Consider the following 7661-nt stretch of genomic DNA (forward strand, 5'->3'; position numbering starts at 1 on the left):
ATCCATTTTGAAGCCGGAAGTTAAGATGAACAGGCTAACCCTCTTCATCTGGATCAGCCTTCCAGGGAAGAGAGTAGGTTGGAAAAAGGTGGAGAGCAGATCAGAAAAGGCAAGAAAAAGAAATACAGTACACTATTGAAAATCAAAATGTACATAGATATTGGCCAAGCAATTTCACTACTAGAAATTTACCAGCTGGGCGCAGTGACTGACACCTGTTATCCCACCACTTTGGGAGGCCGAGGCGGGCAGATCACTTAAGGTTGGGAGTTTGAGACCAGCCTGACCAACATGGAGAAACCCCATCTCTACTAAAAATACAAAATTAGTCAGGCATGGTGGCACATGCCTGTAATCCAGCTACCCAGGAGGCTGAGGCAGGAGAATCACTTGAACCCAGGAGGCAGAGGTTGTGGTGAGCCGAGATCGTGCCATTGCACTCCAGCCTGGGCAACAATAGCAAAACTCCATCACAAAAAAAAAAGAAAAAGAAAAAGAAAGAAATTTACCCTATAACTATATTCAAGCGACTGTATGGATTTATTTATATGAGGACATTCATTACAGCATTATTTATAATTGTGAAAAGCTAGAGTTAAACACCCAACCATAGGTGGCTGAATAAATTGTGATCCATAGTTTTTATTCACACACAACATGTATTTACTGAGAATCCGTGGGTATGAATTTATGAAGTGAATACAACACATTGCAGAATGGAATATATGGCAGCAACAGGCCCCAAGTAAGTCCAAAACCCAGCAGAGAAAAACCTGTATTTAGTCCTAAAGCTGGAGAATAATCTCCTTTGACTCCATGTTCTAAATCCTGGGCACACTGGTTTGGGGATTGGGCCCCCAAGGCCTCAGGCAGCCAGATCTCCATGGCTTTCTCTTGGTTTGGAGTCTCATGACTGCAGCTCTCCCAGGCTGGGGTTACACAAGGGTAGGTCTACAGTTTTGGGCTCTACTAGGTGCCGCCCTGGTGGGAACTCTCTGTAACAGCTCTGACCACACATTCCTGCTAAGCATTGCCTCAGTAGGGACTCTCTGTGGTGGCTCTTCCCCTGCAATAAGTTTCTTCCTGGGCCTCAAGCTGTTGCCAAGGCTTACTGCTTGTGCCCTCCAAAACAGCAATCCAAACCGACCTGATCCCACATGAGCTGTGCCTGGGGCAGCTGAGGAATGCTGCACTGGAATGCAGGGAGCGGAGTTCCAAGGCAGCTCTGGGCAGTGAGCCTATGGACGTTACCCCAGGCCTGTCCTCCAGAATCATTCTGCCCTCCTAGAGCTCTGGACCTGTGATGGAAGGGGCAGCCTCGAAAATCTCCTCTGAAATAGCTTTGAGGTCATTCTCCCATTGCCATTGCCTTGGTGAATAGCATCTGGCTCCCTTCCATTCACACTAATCTCTTCAGCAAGCAGTCTCTGGGCCATGCTCTGAGTTCACTCTCCTAAATGTACCTTTTTATATTTTACATGGCCAGGCTATAAATTTTCCAAATCTTTCACTCTGCTTCTTTTTAAATTATAAATTCTGTCTTTAAGTCATTCCTTTGTTCTTGTATCTCACTATATGTGATTAAAAATGGCCATGTAGCAGCCTGAATGCTTAACTACTTAGTTGTTTCTTCCACCAGATATCCTAGTTTGTCATTCAAATTCCACTTTCCATAAAGCTGTCAGGCATGGACACAGTTCCACCATTACTACTTTATAACAAAGATGCCCTTTATTCAAGTTTCCAATACCTTGCTTCTCATTTCTGTCTGAGACCTCATCAGAATGGCCTCTACCAATATTAAATATAATGTTGGTAGATATATTGCCAGTAAAGGCCATTTACTGTTAATGTTGGTAGAGATATAGACAGTAAAGGCCATTTACTGTTAATGTTGGTAGAGATATGGACAGTAAAGGCGATTTACTGCCCACATCGGAGACTGTGTCCATATCTCTATCAACAATCGTGACCACTGAAGTAATCTTTAAGAAGATTCTGACTTTCCCTATATCTCTTCTCTTCTGAGACTTCACCCTTAATGCTCCATTTATGGCAATACAGGCTCTTTCTAGCATGCTCCTCAAAATTCTTCCAGTCTCTACCCATTATCCAGTTCCAAAGCTACTTTTATGTTTTCAGATATTTGTTATAGCAATAGACCCACTTCTCAGTGCCAATTTTCTATCTTAGTCTGTTTACTGTTGCCATAACAATACCACAGATCAGGTAATCTATAAATAACAGGCCTTTATTTAGCTCATGGTTCTGGAGGCTGGAAAGTTCAGGAACTTGATGCCAGCATCTGTTGAGGGCCTTCTTGTTTAGTCATCCCTCGGCAGAAAGCAAAAGGCAGAAGGGGCAAGTGAGTACACGAGATAGAAGCACCAGGGGCCAGCATCACTTTATAACAACTCACTTTTATGGTAACTAATTCACTGTAGTAATAACATTAATTCATTAATGAGGGCTGTACCCACATGATCCAATCATCTTTTATTAGGCCCTACCTCCCAACATTGTTTCATTGGGGCTTACATTTCCAGCACATGAATTTGGGAGACACATTTCAACCATAGCAAGCATGTTAACTAAAGAGAAGACATTTAAAAAATGAAATCATTTAGTAGTGAAAATACGATGTATTCGATGAAAAATACACCAGATGAGATGTACCACAGATTAGAAATACAGCCAGGAGCAGTGGCCCACACCTGTAATCCAAGCACTTTGGGAGGCCAAGGCGGGAGGATCATTTGAGGTCAGGAGTTAAAGACCAGCATGACCAACATGGTGAAACCCTATGCATGGTGGCACACCCCTGTAGTACCAGTTACTTGGGAGGCCGAAGTAGGAGAGTTGCTTGAACCTGGGAGGCAGAGGTTGCAGTGAGCCGAGATCGTGCCATTGCACTCCAACCTCGGCAACAAGAGCGAAACTCTATCTCAAAAAAAATAAAAAGAAAGAAAAAAAAGAAATAAATAGGGCCAGGCGCGATGGCTCAAGCCTGTAATCCCAGCACTTTGGGAGGCTGAGACGGGCGGATCACGAGGTCAGGAGATCGAGACCATCCTGGCTAACACGGTGAAACCCCGTCTCTACTAAAAAAATACAAAAAACTAGCCGGGCGAGTTGGCGGTGCCTGTAGTCCCAGCTACTCGGGAGGCTGAGGCAGGAGAATGGCGTAAACCCGGGAGGCGGAGCTTGCAGTGAGCTGAGATCCGGCCACTGCACTCCAGCCTGGGCGACAGAGCGAGACTCCATCTCAAAAAAAAAAAAAAAAAAAAAAAGAAATAAATAGATAAAGTATTATTGAACTTGAAAAAATAGCAACAGAAACCACCTAAATTGAAAAAGAGATAAAAAGGACTCAAAAAAAAAAAAAGAGCATCAGTGAGTTGTGAGACAACTTCATCTTGTCTAATTTACATGTAGCTGAGTTCCTAAAGGCTGGGGTGGGGAACAGAAAAAGTGTTTGAAGAATCAATGGCTGAACTTTTTCCAAATTTATTAAAACTAAAAACCCATGAGCCAAGATGCTCAGTGAACTCCCAATAATAAGAAACAAATAAAACTACACCAAGGAACATAATAGTCAAATTGGTTAAAAGCACTGATAAAGATAAATCTTAAAAGTAGCCAGAGAAAAAAGATAAATTATGTACAAAGGATTACATAAGAATAACAGCAGACCTCTCAAACCGATGTGAGTCAAAAGATAATGCAGAAACATCTGTAAAATGTTTAAAGAAAATGTCAACCTAGAATTCTGCCCTGAGCAAAAATATATTACCAAAATGAATGAAAAATAGACTTTCTCAGACATACGAAAGTTGAAATAAGTCATCACTAGTAGACCTGAACTACAAAAAAAAAAGTTAAATGTCTTTCAGTGAGAAGGAAAATTACATTAGATGAAAATTCTGATCTACACAATGAAATAAAGAGCACTGGAAATTTTTTTTAAGTGAGGAAATATGAAATACCATTTTTATTAATTTGAAAATCTCTTTAAAATATACTTGACTGCTTAAAGCAAAAGAATTAATAACATGACATCCTAAGGTTTATAATGTACGCAAGTAAAGTGTATTACAACCATAACACAAAGGCCAAGAGGGATAGAGTGAAAGGATACAGTTGTAAGATTCATATACTGCATGTGAAGTTATATAATTTATTTGAAGGTAGACTGTGGTAAGTTAGAGATTATCTATAAACTGTAAAGAAAGCTCTAAAAATAAAAATTAAAAAAACAGAGTGGTCACATAAGGCAACAAAGGAGATAAAGTGGAACCATACAAGCCACTCAATAAATTCAAAAGCAGGCAGAAAAAGCAGAACAATAACCCAGTTACAGATTTAAAGGCATATTGATAATCACAGCCTACTCAGAAAAGCTCTTTTGGGGTCAAAAGGAAAAGGCACTCTCATCCTCCACATCAGAGACTGGACTGTGGAGATGGTGGCCCAGAAGAAAAACAAGGGGCTGGAGCACCTTGTGAAAGCAAAGAAATACCTGAAAACTTTTTTTTTAATGGAAGCCAGATTATGACAGTGCTGCTTCTGAATATGGAAAATATATTTAAAATAACAATAACATTAAATGTAAATAAACCTCTCAATTAGAAGAGATTGTCTGATTGACTAAAAAAGCAAGACCCAACTGTATGCTGCTTAAATGAAACTCACTTTAAATGTAAAGTGAAATACATTGAAACTAAGCTGGGCACAGTGGTTCACACGTATAATCCCAGCACTTTGGGAGGCCAAGGTGAGAGGATTATTCGAGGCCAGGAGTCCAAAACCAGTCTGGGCAAAATAGCAAGACCCTGTCTTCAAGAAAAAAAAAAAAACTAAGTGGCAAAAGGTATACTATGTTTAAACCAATAAAAATAAAATGTTAACTATAAGTGACAGAATGTATATTTTGAAAGGCTAAAAAGACTGTATACATACACAGTGGTTATCTCTGGGTTACAGATATAAGTAATTTTTGTTTTTTGTTTTCTTAACTGTACTTTTCTTTGTCTTACAATTATTCTATCATAAGTTTATGGGGATTTGAGGAGTGTTTGTTTGTTTGTTTGTTTTTAAATAGAGATGATGTCTCACAGTGTTGCCCAGGCTGGTCTCGAACTCCTGGACTCAAGCGACCCTCTCACCTTGGCCTCCCAAAGTACCAGGATTACAGGTATGAGCCACTGTGCCCAGCCTGTTGTGTTTATTATCAGAAAAATAAATTTTTTTTTGAGACGGAGTCTCACTCTGTCGCCCAGGCTGGAGTGCAGTGGCGCAATCTCAGCTCACTGCAACAACATCCACCTGCTGGGTTCATGCCATTCTCCTGCCTCAGCTTCCCGAGTAGCTGGGACTACAGGGCGCCCGCCACCATGCCCGGCTCATTTTTTTGTATTTTTAGTAGAGACAGGGTTTCACCGTGTTAACCAAGATGGTCTCCATCTCCTGACCTTGTGATCCACCTGCCTCGGCCTCCCAAAGTGCTAGGATTACAGGCGTGAGCCACCACGCCTGGCCAGAAAAATAAATGGCTTTAAAACAAAAGAATATTTGCTGAGAATACACTAAGCTGTCACTGCTATGTAATAATTACTCTTCAGAGTAATGAGAGCAAGAGAGCCCTCTGTTTATTTCAGTCATTTATTTAATGGATATTTATTATGTGCCTGTGTGCCAGGTGTTAGGTGCTGGAAACACAATGGTAAGCAAAAAGATAAAGTCATTGCCTCCTATAGCTTACAGTTTAGAGGAGGAATCAGACATGGGGGAGCCGTGTAACCCCACCAGTGAATTTTTATCTTCAAACTGTGAGGGGAACTAGGAGGGAGTAGGATATGGTATAGCAGGAGCACACAACAGGGACCTGACCAAGATGGGTAACAGGGCAGTATCCCAGAAGTCACTTCTGATCTGAGATCCAAAGGAAGAGGGATGGGAGGGAGCAAACCAGGACCATCTAAATCCTTCTTGGAGATTTTTCTGGCTGTAATTGACAAGAAAGAACTCTCTTCTCTGGGATGAAAGAAGCCTTATCATCTTTTACATGGAGGAAGCCCATTTTTTGCTTGAGAGAAGGAAATCAACCCATAAAGAGAAGCAAAAAACTGGGCTTTCTAAAAGACGTTTTTAGAGTAGTTACAGGTTCACAGCAAAACTGAGAGGAAGGTACAGAGATATCCCATATACTCACTCCTGCCTCTGCACATGCATAGCCTCTCATTCCCAGCATTCCCCATCAGAATGTACAAAATGGTACATTTGTTACAACTAATGGTACATTTGCTACAATATCACCCAGAATCCTTAGTTTACATTAGGGCTTACTCTGGTGGTGTACATTCTGTGGGTTTGGACAGATGTACAATGATATGCCTCCATGATTATAATATCATATAGAGTAGTTTCTCTGCCCTATAAGTCTTTTGTGCTCTGCCGATTGAACTCCCCTAATCCCAAACCCTAGCAACTACTGATCATTTTATTGTCTTTATAGCTTTGTCTTTTACAGAATGTCATATCACTGGAATCAGACAGATGAAGACTTTTTAGATTAGCTTTTTTCACTTAGTAGTATATGTTTGAAGTTCCTCCGTGTCTTTTCTTTGTCTTTCTTCCTGTCTATCTTTCTTTCTTTCCTTTTTTTTTTTTTTTTTTTTCCCCGAGATGGAGTTTCACTCTTGTTGCCCAGGCTGGAGTGCGATAGCATGATCTTGGCTCACTGCAACCTCTGCCTCCTGGGTTCAAGCAACTCTCCTGCCTCAGTCATCCAAGTAGCTGGGAATATAGGCACCTGCCACCACATCCAGTGAATTTTTGTATTTTTAGTAGAGACAGGATTTCACCATATTGGCCAGGCTGTTCTCAAACTCCTGACCTTGTGATCTGCCCACCTCGGCCTCCTAAAGTGCTAGGATTACAGACGTGAGCCACCGCGCCTAGCCCCTCCATGTCTTTTCATAGTTTAATAGCTCATTTCTTTTTAATGCTGAATAATATTCCATTGTGTGGATTAACCCATTCACCTACTGAAGGACATCTTGGTTACTTCCAAGTTTTGACAATTATGAATTAAGCTGCCATAAACATCCATGTGTTGGTTTTTGTGTAGACATAAGTTTTCAACTCCATTGGGTACATACCAAGAAATGTGATTGCTGGATCATATGGTAAGATATATTTAGTTTTAGAAGAAACTGCAGAACTGTCTTCCGAAGTGGCTGTACCATTTTGCATTCCTATCAGGAATGAAGGAGAGTTGCTGCTTCTCCACATCCCTCCCAGCATTTGGTGGTGTCAGTGTTCCAGATTTTGGATGTTCTAATAGATGTGTAGTAGTATCTCATTATTGTTTTAATGATCATTTCCCTGATGATATATGACATGTAGCATCTTTTCATATGCTTGTTTGCCATCTATACATCTTCTTTGGTAAGGCTAAGTTTTTAACTGAGTTATTTGTTTTCTTATTTTTGTATTGGAGAGTCCATTTAGATTTTAAATAAAAGTTCTTTTTGGATAGATCTTTTTCTTTTTTATAATCTGAAGCACTTCACAAATGTGCATGTCATCCTTGTGCACAGACCATGGTAATCTTCTCTGTACCATTGTAATTATAGCATGTGTGCTGCTGAAGCCAGCAC

The 7661-nt window shown here is 40.6% G+C and overlaps 1 non-coding gene across 1 annotated transcript; it reads right to left on the reverse strand.

Moving 5' to 3' along the window:
* Positions 1–7554: 7554 nt before the first annotated feature.
* On the reverse strand, positions 7555–7661 carry LOC117073811. The gene has a single exon (XR_004433376.1). It is a non-coding gene; the product is annotated as a U6 spliceosomal RNA (small nuclear RNA).

Source organism: Trachypithecus francoisi, unplaced genomic scaffold, assembly GCF_009764315.1.
Source record: "Trachypithecus francoisi isolate TF-2019V2 unplaced genomic scaffold, Tfra_2.0 Lachesis_group4, whole genome shotgun sequence".
Classification (NCBI taxonomy): domain Eukaryota; kingdom Metazoa; phylum Chordata; class Mammalia; order Primates; family Cercopithecidae; genus Trachypithecus; species Trachypithecus francoisi.